Raw genomic sequence first — 25,664 nt, forward strand, 5'->3', positions numbered from 1 at the left:
TTTAAAAGCCCAGGAGTGTGCCGGTTCAGTGGCGTCACTCCGGAGCTGTCTTGTATGGTTCCATATCAATTGTGTCAAGTGTGTCACGTAAAGGGAAACTGGCAACCCAGTCTGCTGACAGAGCACTGGGGGATCGTTTTGGGGGTGGTACAGAGAACGGCCATCCTTTTTCCTCATGTCAAGCAGAGGAGACCACACCACCAGACGCTGCCAATATACTTTGAGGTTGCCACCTTGGTCAGGCCTGTTTTCATGGTTCAGAAGATTGTCTCACAAAGTCGGAAGGCCAATAGCCTTTTCGCTCCACAAGGGTAACTGTATTCACTTCCTCTCTGCTATCTCACACTCATTCTAACTCTTCTACTGCACTCAGCTCCCACCAAAGCTGATGGCGTACCCTCTCACTATTATATGCTATATCTTCCCTCACACACACTCACCCACCAAACCCCCCAAAACAATAACCCTGCATGATCTCTGTGCTGCCTACTCACTCTTTCAACATACACCTGCCACTCTTACACTCGCCTGCACCAGTGTTAACAATAGTGCCACCAACTTGTACCCCACTCAGTCCATCCCTTTGTCTCATTCCAGGAGAAAATGCCCATAAGACGGCAGAAAAAGCCAAGACAAGGAGTATGATGTCCAACATTTGGCTCCTAATTTCCAACGTGGAGAGGATCCTGACTCTGACTGTCCCATCCAGCAAACTAACTGGGCCCAAACTCCTGGGCTGATATCAAAGGCAGCAGTTGACTTACTGTGCCAGGACCCTCTTATGAAGGGTGTCCCTTCACTCGATTGAGGCCCACTCCCCTAAGACTTTGACATATGCCATTTGGTCGATGCATGTGCATTGAGTGTACCACATAAACTGCTGACACATTGTGCAGGTGTGATGGTGACCTACAGAGATACATTCAGCTCTTTGACTGATGGTTGCTGACAAGCATCATAAGCTACCTGGCTTTGTGTCTGCACTAAAAGGCAATTCAAAACCGATGTATTATCACCCGAAGATGTTGTTGACTGTTGTCCAAATAGGAGGGCCAGAGGAGTAAGTGGTGAGCTGATGTCACCAGGTTAGCACTTTGACTTCATGTTGGGAAATGTCACCATTTAGTTTCTATCCAGCGGGAGGGAGAATTGGAAATTGCAGATAAGTGAGGTGAGATTAACTAATAATGAGATTTTAACCCATGTTAATAGGTGTCTCATGATTCACCACTGAGATTCTCATCTCACCATTCAACACATGGTTGGAAAATGAGATATTTTGCTCCCAATGTTGAGAATTTCCTTACTGCCAATCTCCTATGAGTTCCTCAACTATGAGTTTCTCCAACGCTCATGCTGTAGATGGACCGACATCACCCCATAAGTCTTAGTTATGTTTCTCCAATCTGATTAGTTGAGGAACCTGTTTGTTGCTTTCACTATTAACAGATGCAACAAGTCCCCTCTAGAAGGCGCCACACTGGAACAGCTACTAATTTAGAGGAAATCATTGGCACAAACCTGCAAAAGACCAGTTGGCAGCAACATGAATGGTGAATTTTATCTGTTCTGTTGAGAACAAAGTCCGACATATGATTCTTTCTATTAGAGGAAGAACTGATCCCAGACGTGATAATCAACCACGTCCTTTTTTGTATTTTGATTAAAAAAAATCCTCCTTTAGTTCCCTTGCCTTCATATATCGCAAGTTTGCACTCTCATAACTAAAACCCTTGAATATCCTCCCACCATTTTATTTGAGCTTTATCCAGGATTTCTATTCCTTCCAAAGATGGAAGTTTAACATTTAAATATTGTCCCATAAATGTGCTCTGATTAATGCTCTGCAAAATTGCATTAATACTTCCTTGCGTTAATATTCTAAACTCTTGTCAAGATGTCTAGTATCCCAACTCCTGTCTACTAGCTGTAATGACTTTTGTGTATGTGCCACATCTCCTTTCTTCAACTAAGAAATTTGGTCTTCCTCTTTTAGATCATACTTGATCTGCCATTTTTGCATATAAACCTCATAATTTATGTAAAACATCACTGCCTCCTCCACCTGTTTAAGTCAATACACTTGTGATATTTCTTTGTGTTGCTACTAACCAAGCACATAAATATTGTCCAACTTTGCAGAAGCAGTGATGTCCTGTTAATAAATAAAGTCAAACATTAAATAGCCACCTTAGAAAAATCCCCAGATCTTAAATAATCTGAACTAATTCACATTGTTAGAAAAATTAACTATGAAGTGTTATCATGAATATGTAATAGGCATCATTTTTGGCCTTCCAATCATTTTATTACATTCTGATTTCTTTTTCTCTCTTCTAATAATTCTGCCAAAGAATTTTCATCTGAGGGAATCCTAGAGATTCTATGTCTTGATTTTTTTCTGGTAAAATTTATCTATCAACTAACATACTCAATAAACCATGGTCACTTAATTTTTTTTTGTGGAAATATTCTTACATAAAAACGGCTAAAAGCTGACAATCATTCACATCTTTGATAAGGTAACACTACACCCTGTAACAATACTATTCATACTTTAATATTTAAAAAGAAGTAATATCTAATGCAGAACTCCTTTGGACAATCAGAATGGCTGCAAACCATGGCAATCAAAAGTGAAAAGTGAAAAAAGCAGTAAGACATTCCCTGATTTTTCATCCATATGAAATAGATACATCCCTGTAAAAGGTCTGAGAGACTGAAATCTTCATGCAACAAGCAAGAAATTGATAAGGGCCATTTACAGTTTTCAAGCAGTCTAATGACCTCTACAGCAAGCGGCTATGTGAATCCACTGTTTGTTCTACATGTCACCTGGCCTAGAAGAATGTTATGTCAATAATGTAGCTAAATCTAATATGACACTTATAATGCAGCCACACCGCTGGCTGTGCAAAATGTTCTCCACTGGTAATTCCAATCCTTCCTTGTATACAGAAGCATTTATTTAATGTTTTAAAACTTCGAGTGGCATCTGTGTGCTGTCAAGTGTTATTTTATCCAGATGATACACTCAAAAAAGGTAGTACCCTTTTTGTTGGCCAATATAGTCTAAATTTTTAAAATGGAAACTTGTACATCATTCTCTTCTGCTTATTTGAACCTGTCAAACTGTTCAGGGTATTACAAATAAACTTAATTGAATATGACAAATCAAATATGACAACTGTTGTGTTGTGGAATTCAGTTAAGATGAAGTGAACCGTCAACTGAACTGAACTGCCGGAAAAAAAAAACAGTGTGGTGTGTCTACAGGGAATGGACATCTGGTTTTTAGGAATGTCCTGATTTACAAAGGCTGGGTAATGCATGTCCCCATAACCGATGTAAAACAGACTCATGGGTTCCTGGGAGGCATGCAGTATACTGCAAGTATACTGGAGTAATTTTTAAATGCGGGTGTTTGTCCCCTCTGGGCACCCATTCTGCATTTTAACAGCAAAGTTTTATGGCATTACAAGCCAAGTTGGTTCATTTGGCAGTTCTCATTTCAGTCAGAATCAGCTTTTATTTTTATTTGCTACTTTGGGAACTAATTACTTAGAATGCTCACAATGATTTGAAATTAAAATCACTATACATTTTTATAGGGGAAAGATGACAACACAGACAATCTCAATGTTCACAGATTTATAATAGGTCAGTGTTTGAGGTTCTACAGAGTCTAATCTCTTACTCGAATACTTTACTACAAGACCTCATCAACTCTGTACATCCAAAACTCAGATCTCAAGCATTGAATCCCAAATTAACCTCATTCACATCTCAACATTTAATATGAGTTGCTATTGTACTCCACAGCTGACAATTCTATGTATGAAGATTGTTGAGCTGGATAACCAATTAGGTATTCCTCATGAGCAAGAACGGGCATAAGGAGTGCTCAGCGGACTTTTCTGGTGCAGTGATAGTGACCCTACAGCTGAGCCACAAGGTCCAGATTCACATCCCACCTGCTGCAGAGGTGCATAATAGTTTCTTTGGACAAGTTGATTGGAAGACTAATCGACAAAATGGTGTTCATAAAGGTGCTTACATCCCTACCTTTGGGCCAGAAAGTCTGGGTTCAAGTCTCATCTGTTCCAGAGCTACGTAATAATACCTCTGAACAGGTTGATTGGAACAAATGTTGACAAAGTGGTGCTCAGAAAGGCTTTTGTGCTGCAGTGGTAGCGTGTTCACCTTTGGGCTAGAAGGTCTGAGACCACAGCCAACCTGACATGCATGGAGGTATGTCAAAACATCTCCGAGCAGGTTGATTAAGACAACTATAAAAGCACATTAGTCGAGAAAATTATGGGTTACCAGTATGGAGATCCCAACCCTCTTCCTTTGCCAACAATTTTCAATCATTCAGATAGTCAGAAACTTAGGCACATCATGTGTCCTAATTTCCAATCTGTGCTCCAAATTAAGGAGGCAGTTCCCCTAGCCCTCAAAAATTATTTTTTGCTTATTATGGACAGCCTTTTGAAATCCACTGTTATGAACTGGAGCCTAATTTCTCTTGCGTTTTGTTCCATACTGAAATTATATTTAATTAGTTTTAACCAAGCAGAGTATGTCTTATAGCGTCAGTAATAAACTGAACTTAAACTTATGTTATGCAACTGATTAACAAAATGAAGAGTTTTATCCCTTCAAAACAGAAGCACTACACTGTGAAAAACTTCTGAAACTTTCTTGTGACAACAACTTTGGACAAAATATCAGGAAAAGCATATCAACAATCTTTCGTCTTTTCTCCTATGTCGGTAAATTTTTAAAACATGTCTTCTACAGGGACATCTCATGCAATTGCTGAGATCATAGCAATTTGGAGAATTTGTGACAATCCAATACAGCTGCATTGATATTAGGAAAGATACATTTTAATAATTCAGCCTTGATCATAGTTTAAACCTCAGCTGAGAATTTCAGCACATGACTTAAGACATGCAATATGATTACAGATACTTTGATCTAAATATAGACTTTACAATTCCCTAATTTATCTGAGGTTTGGTGAACCTGAATGAAAAGACCACCAATGTGTAGGGCTGTACTTAGCACGACGCAGCTAGCACTTTGAGATGAAATTGCCTGAAATAATTTTCTAGTCAGTAATTTTCCTTCCTTTCTTCTCCTTGCGCTATTGACTCTTTGATGGTGCTGTACAGTTGCTTGGCATCTTGTCCAAGAGGCATTATTTGTGTAGGATTTGACAGTAGTTGACAGGCTTTTAGCAGCATGGAAAATATTAATAGTGACCCCGAAATCTTCGCTCACCCAATGATAAGATTTGCACGTTTTCAGTTCAGCCTACCGAATAGCAACTGGGAGTGAGAAACACCGAAACCTTCTTCAACCATTACTCAGAATCAGTGAGGCAATCATAGTTCCTGCACTATTACTGCAGCTGAGATCAAAGACACCATTGTTAAAGCTAACCCCAGCTTTTCTCATGATCAAGATTTAGGAGATGTAGTTACCCAAACATGCAATGCTGAAATTAGGATTGGACTGAAGGATTCTGATTCTCTAACGAGTTGGTGTACTCTCACCGTTGAAGTTTCACTTTGTCTACTTTAGAATGGCTACAGTTACAGACATTTCAGCTTGCAGTCTGTTGGCAGTCCCCAATCTTGATCTAAATATATTAATTTTGCTGACTGCATCACACTAAGAAATCGTACAGTACTGAAAGGCTGAGGGGTTTTTCAGGATATGCTGCCACAAACAGCAATAGAATTGACTGCAATTTCCCAGCACTGTGAGCAATAATTTCTCTCCTGGGAATCAGTGTTCATGTGTTCTAGTGACACAACAGACTACCATATTTACTGCAGCAGAAAAATAAAGATGTGGAGAGGTAACACGGTGCAATAAAAAATTAGAATTCTGATAATGAAGGGAGGGACCATGGACAGAGCTTCAGCCAGACCACACAATCTGACACCAACTCATCCAGGGCCCATGTCACTGGAGTTTCTGGGCTACGCAGGAATTTGAGACCCGAAAAGCTTTGGAAGAACTCTTAATAATTAATTGCTAACGTGAATCCCAATGAAGTCTTCTGAAAGGTTCCTGTCCTTACCTGGACCAGGGTAATTGATCCCAGAGGCAAATTTTTTTTCGGAGCATAATATTGATAGCATTCATTTTTGGTTCAACTGGCGCTGGGGTACCTCCCAGCGAACTGCCCAAAAGCAAACTCCTAAATAACTCCAGGATTTGAGTTAGATCTCTGGCATTACAGCTGCTGCAGCAGGGACTTCTGTTTTGCAGTTCTATCATTGGAGTATCCCCCTCAAGGATTTCTGACAGCATTGCACAAATTACATAATTGCAAAGAGAATAATAGCATCAAAGACATTGTCCAAAAGAATGAAAGCACAATAACAGTCCTTATGAGTAGCATGGTTTTGGGTCAGATTCTAAAATAGTCAGTGCAAATTCCACTGCTTTTGATGCCAGGATGGAAGGGCGGTGGGGGGAATCTGCACATTGATTGGCTCCAGTATAACTAGCTAAGCGTTTTCATTCCAAAGATCCTATTTCTTAATTCTATTTGTGAATGGTAGTTAATTTTACCATCATGAGATCTTGGTTCACAATAGTCTCTTGTGCTATCCCATCAGAGAATTAGACCTGAAGATTCATCCTGAAAATTACAGTTCAGAAGGTGTCTCCTTATGCCTGTGCAAATTCCAACGCATCATCTGGAATTGCTTTTCTGCACTTCCATTCCCTTCCTCTTTGCCCACATCCTTTTCTTTATTCATTCATTGAATGTGGGCATCACTGGCAACCCAGCATTTACTGCTGATCCCCAAATACCCTTAAAGATGGTGATGATTGTCTACAAAGCTACAGTTATATAGAACAAGGTAGCCTATGTCAGAGAACAGTTATGGGACAATCAATTGACTGTGGGCCACATAAGCCCACAACAAGTAAGGATGGCTGATTTTTATTTCTTTAAGACATTAGGGAACAAGTGTTCCAGTGAAGCTTAATGCAAGCTCAAGGAACAGTACCTCATTTTCCGATTAGACACTTTACAGATTGCTGGACTCAACAGCGAATTCAATTAATATAGACCGTAATCTCTACCCACCATTTTGTCACCTTTTCTTTGCAGGTTTCTATCTTAATCTTATTGTTCTCATTTTTGCTTTCGGATGGCAAACATTCATTATATGTACGACAATGTCTCTGGTCCTCTGCCCTATCACAGACTTTCCCTCTCATTTTTGCCCTCCTCCATTTCGCCTTCTTAAAACCTGTTACATTTCTAACTTTGTCTTTATTTCTAATTAAAAGTCATCACCTTTAGTAAAGGAGCTGAGGGTTACGGAAAAAGAGCAGGGAGTGTCAGATCAACTACGATTCTGTTGAGTGGTGGCACAGGCTCAAGGGGCTGAACAGCCCACTCCAGTTATTATTTCTTATGGTCTTATAACTCTATAAAACTCTATCTTTCTATCCACAGGTGCTGCCAGTCTTGCTGTGTATTTCCAGCATTTTCTTATTTTATACCAGAGAACCAGATGTGTTTTTCCAACAGCCCAGTAGTTTCATGGTCACCATTACTGCTACTGGCTTTTTATTCCAGATTTTCATTCAATAAACTGAATTTAAATTTCCCAGCTGCCATTGTGGATTGGAACTCATTCTCCAGGTCATTAATCAAGACCTCTAAATTACCAGCCTGGTAGCAAAACCACAATGTTACTGTGTCCTGAAGTTACAATATGCTGCATTAGGTCAATCTTATTATTTACACAGTTTTAGTCTGTAAATCTCTCACAAGATGCTTCACTCTATCAAATGTATCATGGGAAAAGATATGTTTTATTTGCTAGGTTTTGTTATTGTCCAGACAATTAAGGATGTAGTGATGATTTCAACTTTTTCTTCTAACATTTTAAAGATATGGGTTTAGGAAACTGCAGATGATCTCTTGATCAAAAATACTGCTATAATACTTTGATCTATATAGACAGTTTTACTTGCGTATGGATTTAAAACTGAATAAAAACCGAAAGAACTATGGATGCTGTAAATCAGAAACAAACACAGAAATTGCTGGAAAAGCTCAACAGGTCTGGCAGAATCTCTGAAGGGAAGAGAGGAAGGGTCAGCAGACCCAAAATGTTAACTCTGATTTCTCTTCATGTATATTGCCAGACCTGCTGAGCTTTTCCAGCAACTTTTGTGTTTGTTTCAGATTTAAATCTGGCTGTCCATGTAAATAAGAATACTCTGCTACACATGCCAGAATCAAGATATAACTGACGCCTGTAGGAATAGGTCCTCTTCCACTAGGAATTGGAAAAGTTTTATGCACCACCAGATTGTCCGTGACCTACCTGGGACTTGGTAGTTCAGTAAAATAACTCTCCAGCTGTTTTCAAATCATGATGAAACTTCAGCAGAAAGATGCTCTGACCTTTGGGAGGGATGTGATTGCGCTGGATAGGGTGCAGAGGAGAGTTACCAGGATGATATCTAGGCTGAAGAGTTGGAGTCATAAAGAGAAAATGAACAGATTGGGGCTATTTTCCTCGGAGCAGAGGAGACTGAGGGAGGACATGATTGAAACGTACAAATTGATGAGGGGCATAGATAGTCTAGGCAGGAATAAATTCTTCCCCTTAATAGAGGGATCAATGACCAGTCGGGCATAGATTTAAGGTAGAGTGCAGGAGCTTTAGAGATGATGTGAGGAAAATGAAAGTTCACAGAGAGATTGATGGGAATCTGGAACACTCTGGCCGTAAGGGTGTTAGAGACAGATACTAAGTATCTGATGTATACTTGTGCTACCAAGACAAACAACGCTGTTGGTTAAGTGCTGGGAAGTGGAATTAGAATGTTTAGATAGTTGTTTTTGACCAGAAGAGACTTAGTTAGGCTGAAGGGCCTTTTTCTGTGCTGTCAACCTCTATGACTCTATGACCATGAAGAGGTCTATGAACTCCTCCTCAAGGAACAGTCGCTTTGAACTCAGTGTTTGCACCATTTCTCGTTCCTCCACTTCAGATGCTGCCAGAACCACTGAGTGTTTCCAGCATGTTCCGCTTTTATTTCAAATTTCCAGCACGTGTGGTATTTTTGCTTTCATTGTCATTACTGAATCATGACCAAAGGCTCTTTACAGTGGCTTTTATGATGTCAAATGCAAAACTTTTTTGTCAAATCAGGATTTCAAATGCATACAAATGTTGACAATGGCCTTGTTCTAAGAATTATACTTAATTAAAGTAAAAGAGCATATTCATCACATATTGGCCACGTTTCCTCATTAGTCTGTGTATACTTGACTTTGTGTTTGAGAAAACATCACTCCTTACTTGAGCAAGACAAGGAAACGTGGTTTTAAATGAATCACCTTACTGCTTAGCAATCAGAATCCGAGATTTGGATGTGACAGATTGATTTTACCAGTGGAAGCATCCAGCAAAATGGCAACATTTCCAACGGATGGCAGTCAGGTAAACAAAAACACGTATTGACATATACCACACTTACACGCATGACACAAGTCAACTTCAAATTGGAGTCAACTTTATTTTGATGCACATCAAATTAACTCAACAGCGCTTACAAGCTGCCACTTTTGCCTGCATTCACAAATAGAAATAATGCTTGCAGTCGACTCAAACAGTTCATATGCATCAGACAAGACAACTTGAAAGAAAAAGAACACATCAGGAATGAACACATTATCTTTGTGGATTAAATTTGATGCACAATACATTTTTTATTGTGGAAAGCTGGATATAATTTAACCCGACATTCTTTCAAGTCAACATATTCTACACTTACATTCAAAGATGGCATTTTTTAAAAAATGACATTGGATGCAATTTTCTTAATTAAAAACACAAAACAAAAGGCTCCTGATGAAATCGGTGCATTCTTTTGTCACTTGCTAGTATTTTAATAACAGGAGTGAATGACTGTTAGAGGCAGTATACACTTTCCAGTGCAACCATGGGGAGAAATGAGCATCTTATAAAACTCAGTACAATATACTGGGAAAGGATAAGAATTACTGAATTAGCTTGCACAGCTTATTTTTGATGTATCATCTAAGAGGCTCAATGGTTTTGGGAAATAGAGAACAATGGTGAACTTGTGTAAAAGTGTGGCTACCTTTGAAGTTTTTTAATATCAAAATCAAGACGCAAATATTTTACAAACTGAAGTGTGTAATTTATGGATTTAAACATTCTCCTAGAAATACTTAATACATGCATGCATTTCAAAAATGAGAACACTTAAACCTTGTTTTTGCATTTAAGTATGTTAATAAGCCTCTTTATCCATGTTTTACAGCTGAAATCTGAGCCTTCCATTAGTGACACCAATTCTCCCTCTCACTACATGTACCACTACTATATACAGCAGTTACATCTTGTCATACATATGTCTAGAGCTGGTGTGATTTGGAAATCACATAAAGGGCTTGATTTTTAGATATCTTTAATCAACCTGTTCAGGTATTTTATGGCACACCTCTGAAGTAGGTGATATTTGAACCCAGGCCTCCTGACCCAGAGGGTACAGTTACTACCACTGCACAGCATGACCACCAATGGCCCAACTTTTAAGCTTGTCAAAATCAGGAGCAGATGCAGTAAAGTACTAAAAGTAATGCTGCTGGTGGCTTGCCCATTCCCCATTTCCATTCTGCCTCCCTGGCATTTTCCTGCAGGGGAGATGGAGGGTGGGGCACAGAGCTACCCATCCACATACAAAGGGTAGCCAATTGGGCTTGTTGAGGGCCATTTAAGGCCAATTGAGGAAGGCCAACTAGGATTCTTCCACGAGATTCCAGGTTCTTGTAGGTAGTGTGGCAGGTTAAACTGCATAGACACAGCCTCCAGCAGTCGTCTGGGGAGAGGGCAGTTCTCCAGCCACTACTGGATGTCCCTTTGCCCGTCTGGGCACAGTAGCAGCAACAGGCCACTCTGTAGAAGGATCTCCTTCCCAAAGTGATGGCAGGGGTGCAAAGAAAAAAAAAGAACTTTAAAAGAGATGTGAAGAGGGTGTATCCAGTTTAACAAGCCCCACCTCTCAAATAACCCAAGTGGCTTCCTAATGCTGATTTCAACTTGGAAAGCCTCGGACAAGGCTTCCAGCTGCAAGACCCTCATCATTGTTCCCAATTCGCTCAACTCCAGCCACCGACTGGCTGCGCCAGGAAAAGTCACGCATGACCACTCCCCATCCATTGTGGACTTCTGATTCCGAATTAAGCTTGATGTCAGGATTAAGAATTCCACAGGGAAAATCCTGCCCCTATAATCTACTAACTCAAAAAAGGAAAAACATAACTTTGCTCAAAACTGACACAATCTTTTGTAAAGTTAGAATACTGTGGTGTCAATGCCATTGAAACTAAACAATTTTGTCCTTTAATTAAATGACTCTCAAACTTTTGTGTGATGATTCACTTTTAAGCCCTCCTGTCCCTCACCTAAGGGATATGATTACTTATCCAAAAGTATTATAGGAGATGAGCTTTTATTAGATTTACAGTCACAGAAATAAAGTGCCAGTGATTCAACAAATATAGAAATCTGAAGGCATGTGCACATAAAACAAGAGACTCCCGTTGGAAAATCCGTATCAATTCCAAACACCAAACTGAAGGTGGCAGCTAATTCTTTGGACTAAACAGTACATTTACTTACATTTCTTAGGTTTAAACTTCAGACTGTACAACTAATCTCAACAACTGTAGGTAAAGACCACCTTTCCTTTCAACAAGTGAAGGTATCTGTAAAGATTCAAAGAGCCTAAGCACAACATTTTGAGTTTGGTTGGATAGACCAACAACTTTGAGTGGCATTGTGGCTCGAGTAGGCATAATATTCCATATCAAGGCAATTGCTTTATCAATGTCACTTCTTAATACACGCACAAATATATCTCAATGACAGAAGTACATTAATAAACTTGCTGGCTAAAAGAGAAAAAAAAAAAATCCTGAATTGCTATAGAACCTTTATGGCCTCAGGCTGCCTCCAAGAGCATTAAAGCCAAAAGATATGTTTTTGAAATGCTGTCAAATTGGAAATGTGACAGTCAATTTGTGCAATGAGGTCCAACGAAGAGCAATGTGAAAATGGAAAACTCCCCTGTACTTCTTTCAAACTGTGTCATGGGATCTATTGCATTCATCTGAAAAAGCAGACAGTGTTATAATTGTGTCATATCTGAAAGACAGCACAGCTGACGGCACAGTATTTCCTTGGTCCTGCATTAAACTGTTGGCCTAGATACTTCGTCTCGGCGACTGCTGAAAAAGGTTAGGCCAAGAGAATACCTGCATCATTTTGAAATAAGACCTCAAGGATTGAGTCAGAACAGCTGTTGATTTGTTTAAAGCTGCTCCTTGAAGGTATGCCACAGGACTGTGAAGTAAGAATGGAGAAGTTTGTTCCAACACTGTCAGAACACAGTGTACTGCATACGAGTCTCTTTGAATGTCAGTTGGTAATCCTGCTTAGAAAGGTAAAATTATTCTGAGCTCCTAACTTTTTAAAAAAATTAATCCTAGTCATGTTGGTGCCACTGGCAAGGCCAATATATTTTGTACATCTCTCACTGCCCCGAGAATATAATGGAGAGATATCTTCGTGAATGTATGTATGAGATTTGCTTGGGCATTTCATAGGGCAATTAAGAGACAACCACATTACTGTAGCTCTATTGATTCCATATGTGTCAGGGAAGGTAGTACTTTTCACTAATAAGGATTAGTAAATTAGATGGCTTTTTACGTCAAACATGGTCACTATTAATGACATTTGCTTTTTATTCTAGATTTAAGTAATTCATCGAAATTCAATTCCCCAAATGTGATATGAACTCGGGCCTCCCTATCATAAATCCAGGCCTCTGGATTATTAACCTAGTAACGTAATTACTATGTCATCCTGACCTGTCAATACATCATAATGTATGTGCAATAACATTCCATGCAGTGCATCATAATATGACCCCCTTGGACTGAGACATATTCTGAGGGCTTATTGCACCACATTTAGCAAGATCTGTTGACAACCACATTCTTCTCTACATCAAAGAGACCAATCACAGGCTTGTGGAACCCTTTGATTCAGACTATGAGTGTGATCCTGAGCTTATGGTCACCTTGCTCCTCTAGAACTCAGCAGGAGGCCAAAAACAATTAAGATCAACATAAGCTTGAGAAACATCATCTCATCTTTTAATTCAGTACTGTACAGTTTTTGGGGTTCAGCACTGAATGCAATAGGACATAACCTCTGCCCCAGTTTGCTTCCTTCTCCTTTGCTTGGTTGAACTGTACTGCATTTCGTGTCACTCATTCGTCATCAGAAATTTAGTTTTCTCAGAGGAAGACTTCTATACCCATCGGGGAGGAAGACATGCCTCCAGAATCTGGTTGGTATAGCATCCAGGTGCCAACCCGGGGGTGGATGGCAAAGCAGATGGAGGGTGTGTGAGTGTGTGTGACAGAAACAGAGACAGAGCGCGTGTATGTGCATAAGTGAGGCGGGGGTGGCTTTAGTAGGGGAAGAAACACAAGACACACGAAAACATTCAGAGTATCTTGGGGTTTTGGTACTTCATTGGTACACGGTGCCCGCTTTTGAGACCACCCCTCCCCATCACCTGTAACAAGACTAACAGGCTTCATCTAGTGATCAAGTCTCATGCCATTGAGCCACGTACTGCTGGTAAAATACCTGTGGCAAAGGGAGGAGGCCCTTCATTAGCCCAAGGGTGAAGAAGGTGCCTGGACAGCAGGAACCCTATCCACAATAAAGCTGCCAGGATATACCTAGTGGCATTGCCATGTACTCGAGCGCTCCTCTCCCACTACACGTATTTGACCAGCAGGACAGGAGGGCAACAGGCACAGCATTCCTAACAGGCCATCCAGTTCTATGTATCCACACCTCCTTTTAGTTGGATCCCAGGGCAGCTTCAAATTCCATGGATTAACTATTTCTCCCCCCACAGGTGCTGCCAGATCTGTTGAATATTTTGTGCATTTTTTGTTTAGATATCCAGCATCTACTACTGTCTACTTTCAGATTAGGACATTTATAGTTGGCAAATTGGACCTCAATTATCCACTTTGAAATAACATTTGTCCTCGGTGTTGTGCTAGAACCAAAAGACACAGATTATTAATGACCTTTTTATCAATAAATCAAAATGTAAGTAAGATGGGAAACTTTTGCAAGGATTGTTCACAGCATGATCAGGGTCACATGTATCTTTCTAAGCCAAAGCTCAACATGCGTGCTCCAAAACAGTAAAAACCTACATCCACCCCAAAACTCCATGCTGTCAGTTTGTGCTGTACTGTACTGAACACAGCTGTGAAGCAAGTGTACTTAGTTACAACTAGACTCCCCAAAGCTTGTTCCCATGATACGCTTTCTCAAGCATGCATGTTCAGCTCAGTTCAGAAGGGAGACAGCCCCTGCCAGTTTAACTACACTAGAAGAAACATTGAAAAGAAACTTTTCAAAACAAGTACTGTGCCGCAACATTTATGGTTTTGCACACTAACGACTAAATGATCCCCTCTCTATTTGTGACTGATTGGGTCACCTACAACATTTACTGCTGCTTTTAACATTACTGTAGAAAGTACAACAAACTTAAAACATATCACAGTGTACGATGTTTTCTTCTGTGATTGGATTAACCAAATTTCAATACTTATTTATAAGCACCAGCAGAAAATTGACTACATACACTGCTCGAGTCAACTGGGACTGCATAACATCAACTTGATTATATCAAATTAACTCAAACATAATTGCATTGCTTGACTAGCCATGGAACTTGTCAGCTATAAACCTGTCAAAAATCCATCAGCTTTACAGTTAAATAGCAGCACAAAGCTTAGGTTCCAGAATTTGACATTTTTTGGATCTGCGCCTGATAAGATGCTGATAACTTTTCTTGATGCAGTACTTGGTCTCCCTTTCTACAATTTGAGGTATGCAGACTACAAAAGGAATAGAGGTAAAAGTTCTTCTTTGAACAAAAAAAAAGTGCATTTTAAAACTTCATTAGCAAGCATTGCATTGGAGCCTAATGATCTTTTTCCAACGAGTGCCACAGATGCAGAAAAGGTATTAGCAAAGATGATTGCCAAACAATCCATTTTTGATAGAAACATTAGGAAATATGAACTCTGTTATTGTGCTCATTAATGCAAAGGAAATAAAGGCCTAAAATAATAAAAACATCAATTTGAGCAAAAATTACCCAAAAGTAATTTTCTTGAGGCTAGTGTTAAATGTATAGAGCTTATAAACTATTCCAGAAATATATGATCTGGTCAGTTTTACAGAATTGTACAGCATTTTGAATGTAATTACCTTGGATGCGCTTTGGGGAAATTATTCAAATTTAGGGGTGACAACAGACTTGGCATCTAACATGTGACATCAATAACCAAAGTAAAGTCCTCTGTTGTATTGGTCTTTCAGTAGAAAGCATAAATCAGAGGATATTGTGAATTCCTTAGTTATAAATTTTGTAGGTTTTCTTTTTTTTTGAAGAGCAGAATAAAATACACAGCAAAAGTATATCCCTGATAATCTAGGAATGTGAAAAAGAATCTACTATTGTAGGCAGTGCCTTTGTGTGAGTTAAAACCCCACCGTGAAGACAAGAATCAGATGGGTAACATCAAGTGGGATCGTAGAAACAAAGCTGGAGACACCAGAAGAAGCTGTCTAAATGCTTAAGCACAAAATGGATACCAACAGGTCTCTTATCATTAAAATAAATGGAAGAGACAGAAGAATTTCAGGTGTATACTCCATCAAATGGGAGACAGGGGGCTGAAAATTACCACCAATGGCACATTACCCTCCTCCCATTAATGTACAAGACCAAAAACAGAGATTGACTTTGGAGATGACAGTTATAAGGCTGAAAGAAATTATGCAGGGTGGGACAATGCTGTGGACAAGGATATACGGATTTCAGATCTGAAACAGCAGCTGGTGTCAACTTGTAGGAAAGCAAACACAACCTGGTACACAGCATGGGAAACAAGAAGCAGAATGTAGTACAAACCAATTTTTAGAGATGCTAAAACATGGAAGATCTATCAGGAATGTTTTGGCAGCAAGAAGTCAACTCAAAGTCAAACAAGACTAAGGTATGAGCAGAGATAGTGGGAACTGCCGATGCTGGAGAATCTGAGATAACAAGGTGTAGAGCTGGATGAACACAGCAGGCCAAGCAGCATCAGAGGAGCAGGAAGGCTACGTTTCGGGCCGAGACCCTTCTTCAGAAAAAAGGGTCTAGACCCGAAACGTCAGCCTTCCTGCTCCTCGGCCTGCTGTGTTCATCCAGCTCTACACCTTGTTATCTAAGGTGTGAGCAGCCTGAAGCAATAGGGCGGGAACTAAAGATAATGATAACACTCTTCTCGTGTTCAGACTAAATGTCAGCCAAGTGGCTTTGACAAAAGAAGAAAGGTTGAAGAGTCAAAGGGACTGGTGAAAATGTGGAGCTGGGAGTTATTAACAATAGTGGATTATGGAATACTGGCCATCAAAAATTTTGATGCAAACAGCACAAGGGATGTTCTTTGGGGTAAAGCACTGGAGATAAAATTCTGCATCTGTGAATGAGAGTAATCCAAGAAGCCACCCCTTCCTTATATATTTTGTTATCTCCAGAAACATAAACGGATAAAGAGATAAGAAATAAAGTAGATTAATCTCACCACCTGTAAGTGGACACACTAAAAATCCTAAGGTTCTTTCTCAGAAAGATCATACCACAAACCACCATGAACAACAGTGACTACCCTTAAAGGGAAATGTGGGGTTACAGGGATGGGGTGGAATGCCCTTTGATGGGTGGGTGTAGACTTGATGGCTTCTTTCTGCACTATACGGATTCTATGATTCTGTTATATCTACTTTGCCTTTTTTTCTTCCCTTCAGCTGTGTTGCTCTTTTCTTTCTAAAAATAGTGCTAGGTTTTATCCACAGCTCTCAGTAAAGATGATATATGATTTTATGAGCAATAGGCTCAACTAAGCTAAACAGTAGAGTTAAAAGTAGCCACCATTTTGACTTAAACCTTAACAGCAAGAAAGGTGCAATTCTAATCTTTCCTTCACAAGTTCAATCACCTCTGTATTAAGTTAAATAATATCAGTTGAGTGTAGATACAATAGTTGGAGTCAGCAAATATTTTGGTGTACTTCAGGAAAAGCCTATTGGGGCAGGGAAAAAAAACTGGAACAAAATCAAACATGACACTTTCACGACAAGATTAATCTGGACCACATACCTGTAATCTTTAAACTGAATCTCAAAACCAAATTCACTTTAAAACACAACCAGTAATATATAGTTTGCCAGCTGAAAATTTCGATTTGCTGGCCTTATTCAATTCAAGTAGATACTTGGAGAACCATTAAGCACTCGATAGTCAAATAAATTCGAATCACCTAAATTCTAACTATGGTATTACAGCTGCAGATTGCATCCAAATACGCGATAATTGATTAAATTTTCTCCCTCCTTCCATTGCAAAGGATACAGTTTTTACTACGATATCAGTGATACAATAGTTATCACTGCTGCCTCACAGCACCAGGGACTAAGGTTCGACCAGTCATGGGTGACTGCCTGTGTGGAGGTTGCACATTCTTCCCGTGTCTGCGTGGGTTTCCTCCCAGTGTTCCAATTTCCTCCCACAATCTAAAGATGTGCAGGTTAAATTGCCTCGTAGCATGCAGAGATGTGCAGTACAGATGAAATAGGTGAATTAGTCATGGGAAATGTGGGGTTTGGGGATTGCATGAAATGCTCTTCGGAGGGTTGGTGCAGGCTTGATGGGCCGAATGGCCTTTATCTACACTGCAGGGATTCTATGATTCTGTTACATCTACTTTGCCTTTTTTTATATTTTTCTTCCCTTCAGCTGTGTTGCTCTTTTCTTTCCAAAAATAGTGCGAGGTTTTATCCACAGTTCTCAGCAAAAATGATATATGACTTTATAAGCATTAGGCTCATCTAAGCCCAGCAGTAGAGTTAAAAGCAGCCACCATTTTGACTTAAAGCTTGTATGCTCCTTAGAATAAATTATAGAAGGCTTTGTATAAAAGGCTTAAATTGACTTTAACACATTCTAAAAATAACAAATTGGCAGGGTGAAAATCAGAGGATTTTGTTAAAGCACAAACCAATTTTATTTTTCTGACAAATATAATGGTCAATTACTGCTGCAATAGTTTAATTCAGAGAAGTATAAACACACAGCACAGTCAATCAAGACCTTTTTCACAAAAGCAAAATTAAAGAACCAAGGAAGAATTTGCACTGCTGCAGATAACAGAATGATGATCCACCAGTGATTCACCATGCTATCTGTTGCAATAACCAATGTCTCTGTCTAGCCCACATACTTCCCACTTCTTAATGTCAGTGCCCCTTTGACATAAAAATGTGCATTTAAGGAAATCACTATTTTTGGTGCTTTTGGATCACGCTGTTTTATAGAAGTTAGACTCAACGTGGACCTTTAGCCAATGGGAAGAAGAGACTAATCAAATAATATTTTATCATTGCAAATAAAGACATAATGACTCAGAATCTGTTACTGTCTCTGCACCTAATAACAGGAGAATTATAAAAAGCAACAGAAAGCAAAAGCATCACAGCCAATATTCAAAAATGGAAGATGGGAAGAGCGATGTCACGTGATTATTTTTTATTTTGTTTTCAGAAACATATCTTGCAGTATGAGAGGTTTCCGACAGCATCTGGCAACTTACACTAATGTATAGCTTTTATAGAAATATGGCACTGGAAGTGAGAAACCGATGCTTTTGATTGAAATATACTCCTTACTACAGCACAGCATTGTGGTCATTACCTATGAACTTTTAATCAGCAAGCAGCATCTGTTTCCAATAGTAAATCATGAAAAATAACACAATTGCACTTGCATTGTTTATAGGAAGGCCCAGACATACATGAGAATCCATTGGTTTATTTCTATGCCACTGAGGTACGTATCAGCAAATAATTTTGAAAAAGAAAATCGTATTCTGCCGCGTGTCCTTGGATGTTAACTACTACATCTCTCCATCATGCAAGCAGGTGGGGAAATTCAAGGCAAGAACTTTAACTCAACTAACATCTCCTCCAAGCTATCACTGCACAAGTCACAATAAGCTGACTATACATTGAAGATAGATTTTTTTCTGAAGAAGGGTCTAGGCCTGAAACGTCAGCCTTCCTGCTCCTCTGATGCTGCTTGGCCTGCTGTGTTCATCCAGCTCTACATCTTGTTATCTCTATACATTGAAGATAAACTTATTAACTGACTTTTCACATTAGAATGGGAGGACATATACCATAATCCCAGGTAAATTCCACAAGATAGTGTATTACGTTATGAGCACATACCCGATGACACTGTCCTACTCTCCAAGCTTACACTTCTTTAGAATATGGGTGGGGAAGACTAATACAACACCAGCTTTATTCAGCCCACTTCTCACAATACTGCTTCCAACATTCATTCCATATAGTGATAAAGAACACATCCCAAGTGATGTAGAGAACTAAATTAGTTCACGGAACCATGAGCTCAGTTCTTTTTTTTCCCCGAGCCATCAAATGTTCAAATCGTTGTGATACAAATGTTGACTTACTACTAGAAGCTAGAAGAAGGGAGAAGGGAGAAGTTAGAAGCCTTTTATTTACAGAAGGTTACTGGAATATTAAATGGATTACCACAAGCGACTAATGTAAGTGAGTGAATCATGACTATTAAGCAGGAATTAGATGAACTGTGAAAGAAAAACAAAGAAGATACAGAGTAAGGGGAGGGAAATGAGATGAAATGAATTCATTCTGATGTGTTACTATCACAGACGATGAATGGATTAAACATCAGCGCTTGGTGCTGAATTTCTATGAGTCTGTCAATATTGGTTCAAGAATTTTTCTTTTCTTTATTCTTTCATGGGATGAGGGTGTTGTTGGCAAGGCCAACATTTGTTGCCCACCTCCAATTACCTACCAAGATATCACCAGCTCCTCCCATTAACATTGCCTGCACCCTCAATGCTCAAAGATAAACAATATTAGCACAGGGCATCCAATCTATCCTGCTCATCTTCCACAGAAACCACAATGTCCATTTTGCAGCCCCTCACACTACCCAGTTGCCTCTTGAATGATTCCAGATATCCAAAAGAGTCAATTTACTCATCTAGGTAAGTTTAAATGTATGTCCTATAATTAGTATTTTGCTATCACAGTATTTGATCATTTTTGAAAAAAAAAGAAACATGCTGCGGAACCTTTTCATCAGGTTAGAATTTATCAAATCTCAACGGGAACAACATTCTGCCCTGAACAGTGCAAGATGAAAAGTTCAATATCACATCCTCAATGGCATTGTGGGTGGAGTGATACCAAATGGACTGCAGAGCTTCAAGAAGGCAGCCCACCACCTTCATCTCAAAGGCAACCGGGGGTGGATAATCAAGGCTGGCCCAGACAGCACTACCCACATCCCAGGAATTAATTATACAAAACAAAAACTTTCTTTTCAGCAATAAATATTCTTTGTGAACAAGTACAAATTAGAACTGTCTGCCCCTTACGTAGGGCATTGTTTCCTGGACACACGTTTTGGAATGAATTTATATGTTTACATCAGAATCTCATTATGCTAATACACAGTTGGACTCTCACTGCTCTCCTCTGGATTGGTGAGACCACACCTGGAATACTAAGTACAGTTTTGTCTCCTTATTGAAGTCAGGAGATATTTGTCTTGGAGGCAGTTCAGACAAGTTTCACAAAACTGATTCCTAGGATGAAGGAGTCTTTTCTTATAAAGAAAGGCTGAGCAGTTTGGGTGATATTGAATGGAGTTAAGAAGAATAAGACGTGGTCGTATTGAAACATATGAGATTGACAGGACCTGATAGGGTAGATGCTGAGAAGACTTTTCATCTTGTGGGGAATCTAGACGAGGAGGTACAATTTTAAAAGAAGGAAGCTCCCACTTAACAGGAATAGGTGGAGGAATTTCTTCTCACAGTCATTGTGTATGGAATTCTTTTCCACAGGGCGTAGTCTAAGTAGACAATTTCAAATTTGAAAGATTTTTGACCAGGGAGTTAATGGTAGTGGGGGACAGGCTGGAAAATGGAATTAAAGCCACAAGTAAAGCAGTTATAATCTTATTAATTGGCTCAGCAGGCTTGATGGACAGAATGGTCAACTTCTGCTTGTATTTCAGAACATTTTCTGACTTAGCAAGGACTTTTACTAGCACGGTCCTATCGGCAAACAGCAGAGATCAAAAGAATAAAGCGTGAGATTTTGAGATTAATTTTTCTCAAGATTTGCATCTTAACTTGCAGCTTCTAAATGAACATTACATATAAAAATTTAATACGCTCAATCCCAGTTTGGAGATTTCCAAAGTGTGGTTTATACAACGGTAGTACTGGTTCGAGCATGGCAAAATCGACCACCTTGGCCATTTTAGTCTGTTACTGATGTTCAGCAAAATTGGGTAATGTTTAGCATGGTCTATTTTGGTGTGGAGTGACAGCATCCTCCAAGCTAATAGCAAACCAGACACTAATAGAAACAAGAAACTGGTGCACAATTAGCTATGATTTTAAAAGCAAATTCAAGGGACTTATAAATTTACATTTCCACACTGAACAGAATGTATCCAATAAGTGATTTCCATTTCAAAAAACACATTGAAAACAGATGTTAAAATCAACAAACCTTTCTTTTGTTTTACTGTTAGTCTTTGTTTTGTTTTACTAGTACAATTAGTAGGAAAGTTCAAAGCAAGAATTTAAGTCTACTCCTCTGGACACAGGTGTTCATTAATCTACAATTACTTCATGCAGAGCTAAAGTACAATTGTAATTATTACATTTAATTCCTGTTTAGTGAATAACCCATTTGTCATCACAAATTGTTGCAGCATGGTCCACCCTGAAAATGCTGGACTGGAAAGTATCAAGTTTTAAAAGCAGTTGCAAACATACTTATGATTTCACCATGAGCACTTTCCCTCCTGGAAGCAAAGAGAAAATACTCAAAGTACATTGTAGGCTTGTCAGGCTCTGAAAAGAGAAAACTTGCTTTGGACTGAGTTCTTTCATCAGAGTTCTAATGAAGAATCTACACTTGAAATGTTAAACTGCCTTTTCAGATGGGGCATACCTACTGTGTATTTCTAGCCTTTTATGTTTATTGCCTCACATTTCCAACTTTCTCATTTGTATTCCTCTCACTTCCACTATTATGTCTTCTGAAATTTATTATATTCATGGAGCTACAAATTGACACTTCTGTGGCTCCATATCATAATGACACAAAGAATCTTGCCAAACCATTAGGTTTGTGTGTCTAAGAGCAAGAGACCGTACACCTGGACAGATTGAGGGATCGATTCCAATTAGGATACTTTTGGAGTGACTTTTTTTTTTCTGAAGTCCAAAGTCTTAAAAGTCAGAAATTAATCTTTATAGAGACAGTTAGTGACCATACCATCCGCACAGTCACTGAGACCTACTCAGTACTGGGACAGTCTTGCGCAAAGTGATACATCTTGGCAGGCAATCATTCCTGTATTTAAAGAAACAAAAAGTGGTGCATGTGTTGACCCACTTAGAACTGATACAATCAGCTAGAATGTTAATCATTAAAAAATATTAATGCTTAAAATGGAGTTATTAATCTTGCCTGTAAGGCTACAACCTATACTGTTCACAAACTGATTTTTAAATGTTTTCCACATTACTCTACAAAAAGGATGATGGAAATCTGATTTCAAGGAAAGGTTACTCTTATGCACTGATTATTAGTGACATTATGGGTTTACATATAAGTAAGAAGCTAAGGTGAACAACCAGGGTCTGGAAATGAAATGTGACATCAAGGTGGAAAAGACTGAAAAAGGAACAGCGAGGTAAATCAGCACGTTCTGATGTGAAGCTTTGAGAGTTAAGTTTTAAAAGCATGAAGATGACAGAAAGATGGAAAAATCTTATGGGCAACTTGAACAAATAATGCTACAGGTTACTTTGGAAAGTGAGAGTTCAGGACAATGATTTTCACACAGTTGTGATCAAAAGCAAAAAACAGTTTGCTGAGCTTAGATGGACTCAGAAAGAAAGTTCAAAGCAGCACTGACAATTGTTATATTATTAAAATAATGGATGATCAGACTACAAATAAGACCAAGACCATTTTAAAAAGTTTGTTCATCGTTGTCTACTGCAAATAACTGAACACTAAATCACAAATGTTCTGCAATACAATGAAAGGTCTTTACAAAACTGGCTCATTGAATAGAGTTTGAATTTTTAGAAAGTTTATCCTGGTCAATACTTTAATATATTTCATGCCATCTTTACTTAATACAATTTCTAATATTAATCATCCTGACATTTCAAAATAAATAACGTAAGTATCAAAACACTGTGTAAATAGTAAATTGAGAAATTCTATTTATAAAATGAAGGATAATATATTGATAAAGCAAAATGAAAATGAAAATAAATCAAATTTGGAAACTCTTTTTGAAGGTAGATAAAATATTATTTAGTTATGTTTTTGTTCTTCTTGAAGCTATAAGTCAATTTAGTTTGCAAAGAACTTTAGTTTTATTTGAATTCTTTGAGTGTGACGTCACAATCACAGTTAACTTGTAGACGTTATACAACAGACATTTTTGGCACCATATAAACTGGTGGACCCCACCAGGTGGTATTACTGCACTTTTAACCTCATCAAACTTTCAAATCATAAAACATATTGTTACCAGACATTTTTTGGAATCCCTGGTTGATGCTAGTGTCAAGTTTCAGGAATGACAGGAACACAGAGAACTGGCATTTTTCTATATAGCAAAGTTTCTTTGAAAACATTGCAACTGCATTTAAAGTTTTTTTTAATGAATGTGACTTGATGGTTCACCTCCCCACACATACACACAAACAAAAAAAATCCCCACTTTCCTTCAATACGTTGTTGAACTTCTTATATCATGTCTGTCAGCCCACATCTCTTTGCCCCTTCCTGTACTGCCAGGTAATCAATTTGTCGTCACTCTTGGTAACCCCAGTAAAGTCATCAGTGAAATGAGTTACAGCTGTGAAACCATCAGGAAGAAGAACAGCCAAGAATATGCTGCTGATAGCACATTGAGGTCTCAAAGATGAAATATTAATGCACGATTTGTTTATCTGCAAGCTCACATCTTCCAGCACTGAGCTGTTAATTTTCTATCTGTGCAGACAACAGATCACTCAGTCATGAACTCTTCACAGCCATTACACAGAGACATTTTGATTAAGTATGCCTAATGTAGTGTATAGGAAAGAATGAAAACACTCAGCCTGCCAACTTTTGATTGACCATTAAGCCACTGATGAATGTGCCTGTCAAGGGAGAGACAATTACCTCAACAATGAAGAAAGTCTTCTGGAGGGTTATTTCTATAACAGTGACACATTTACCAGATTACAGCCATGCAAGTTGAAAGCGTGTAAACTAATAGCCAAGATTTCTTCATAATATATTCATCCCACTCTCCTTAAAGGAGAGGAAATGAAGGAAAAAAAAAACACATTTTAAAAAAACTAAACAAAATAATTGTGCATGTCTGGGCAAGAAAATGACAGGGGCAGGCGTTACGTCACTAGCACATGCGTTGCCATAGTGAGTGATTTATTGATATTTATCGAGAATGAATAGATCAAAGCCTGCCACATGACAGGTGATCAATCACGCGTCAAATCAAAGATGGCAATCGACTTTAAGACCAGTTAAGTGGGTGGATCCGGCGGATGAAAAATGAAGTTTTATTTCTGTGCCCCACACCACCAAATATCACAACTCTCAGGAGGAATGGTTTAAGCAGGCAATTTATTTCCCAGATTAGATTCCTCTTTTGTAAAGCTATGTTTTTGCTCTCTCTCTCTTTCTTTGAGCGTTGTGCGACTCGAGCTACAATCGGACAAAGTTCCAGCAGCACTTCCATGTTTTTAATATATGCCTCGGCCAGAGCTTGCGAAGTGCAACGCTCTTTCACAATTTCGTTGCTTTTGCTTTTTACCCTGACTGAGAGCAGCCTCTCGGCTTGCTCATTATAACCGCGGCGAGAGCACGAATCCCCTGCACTGCAAACATTGTATCAGATTACAGTGAAATATTGCAATCCATCCATCTTTTTTCTCTCTCTCTCTCTCTCTCTCGCAAGAGAGAGACACACACACACACAGGGAGAGAGAGAGAGACTGGATTCCCCTTGACTGACAGGGGACAAACACACACGGGTTACATTGTGTTGGACCAGGCTAAGCCCCCATCAGCATGAACTCCACACGCACACACAGAGCTAAGAGTCCCCGCTAACATCCAAAACAAAAATCCACATCCAACAACAACAAAAAAAAACTTCAGGCAAAAGAGAGAAGTCTCACCAAAAATCACTCCCTTCCACCCCCAGCTCAGGAGCTGTATCACAGAACGCGTTTGGACAGGAAGATTTTCTTGTTTTTTTATATAAATAAAAGAACACAATTGCTGAATAATAACAGTGCCGGG

The 25,664-nt window shown here is 39.0% G+C and overlaps 1 protein-coding gene across 3 annotated transcripts in view; it reads right to left on the bottom strand.

The window, feature by feature from the left end:
* Positions 1–25,664, bottom strand: part of LOC109917435 (teashirt homolog 2) — a 504,362-nt gene that overhangs the window by 478,423 nt on the left and 275 nt on the right. The gene's annotated exons all lie outside the window — the stretch shown is intronic.

The sequence above is a fragment of the Rhincodon typus genome, chromosome 19, assembly GCF_021869965.1.
Source record: "Rhincodon typus isolate 14 chromosome 19, sRhiTyp1.1, whole genome shotgun sequence".
NCBI classification, from domain to species: domain Eukaryota; kingdom Metazoa; phylum Chordata; class Chondrichthyes; order Orectolobiformes; family Rhincodontidae; genus Rhincodon; species Rhincodon typus.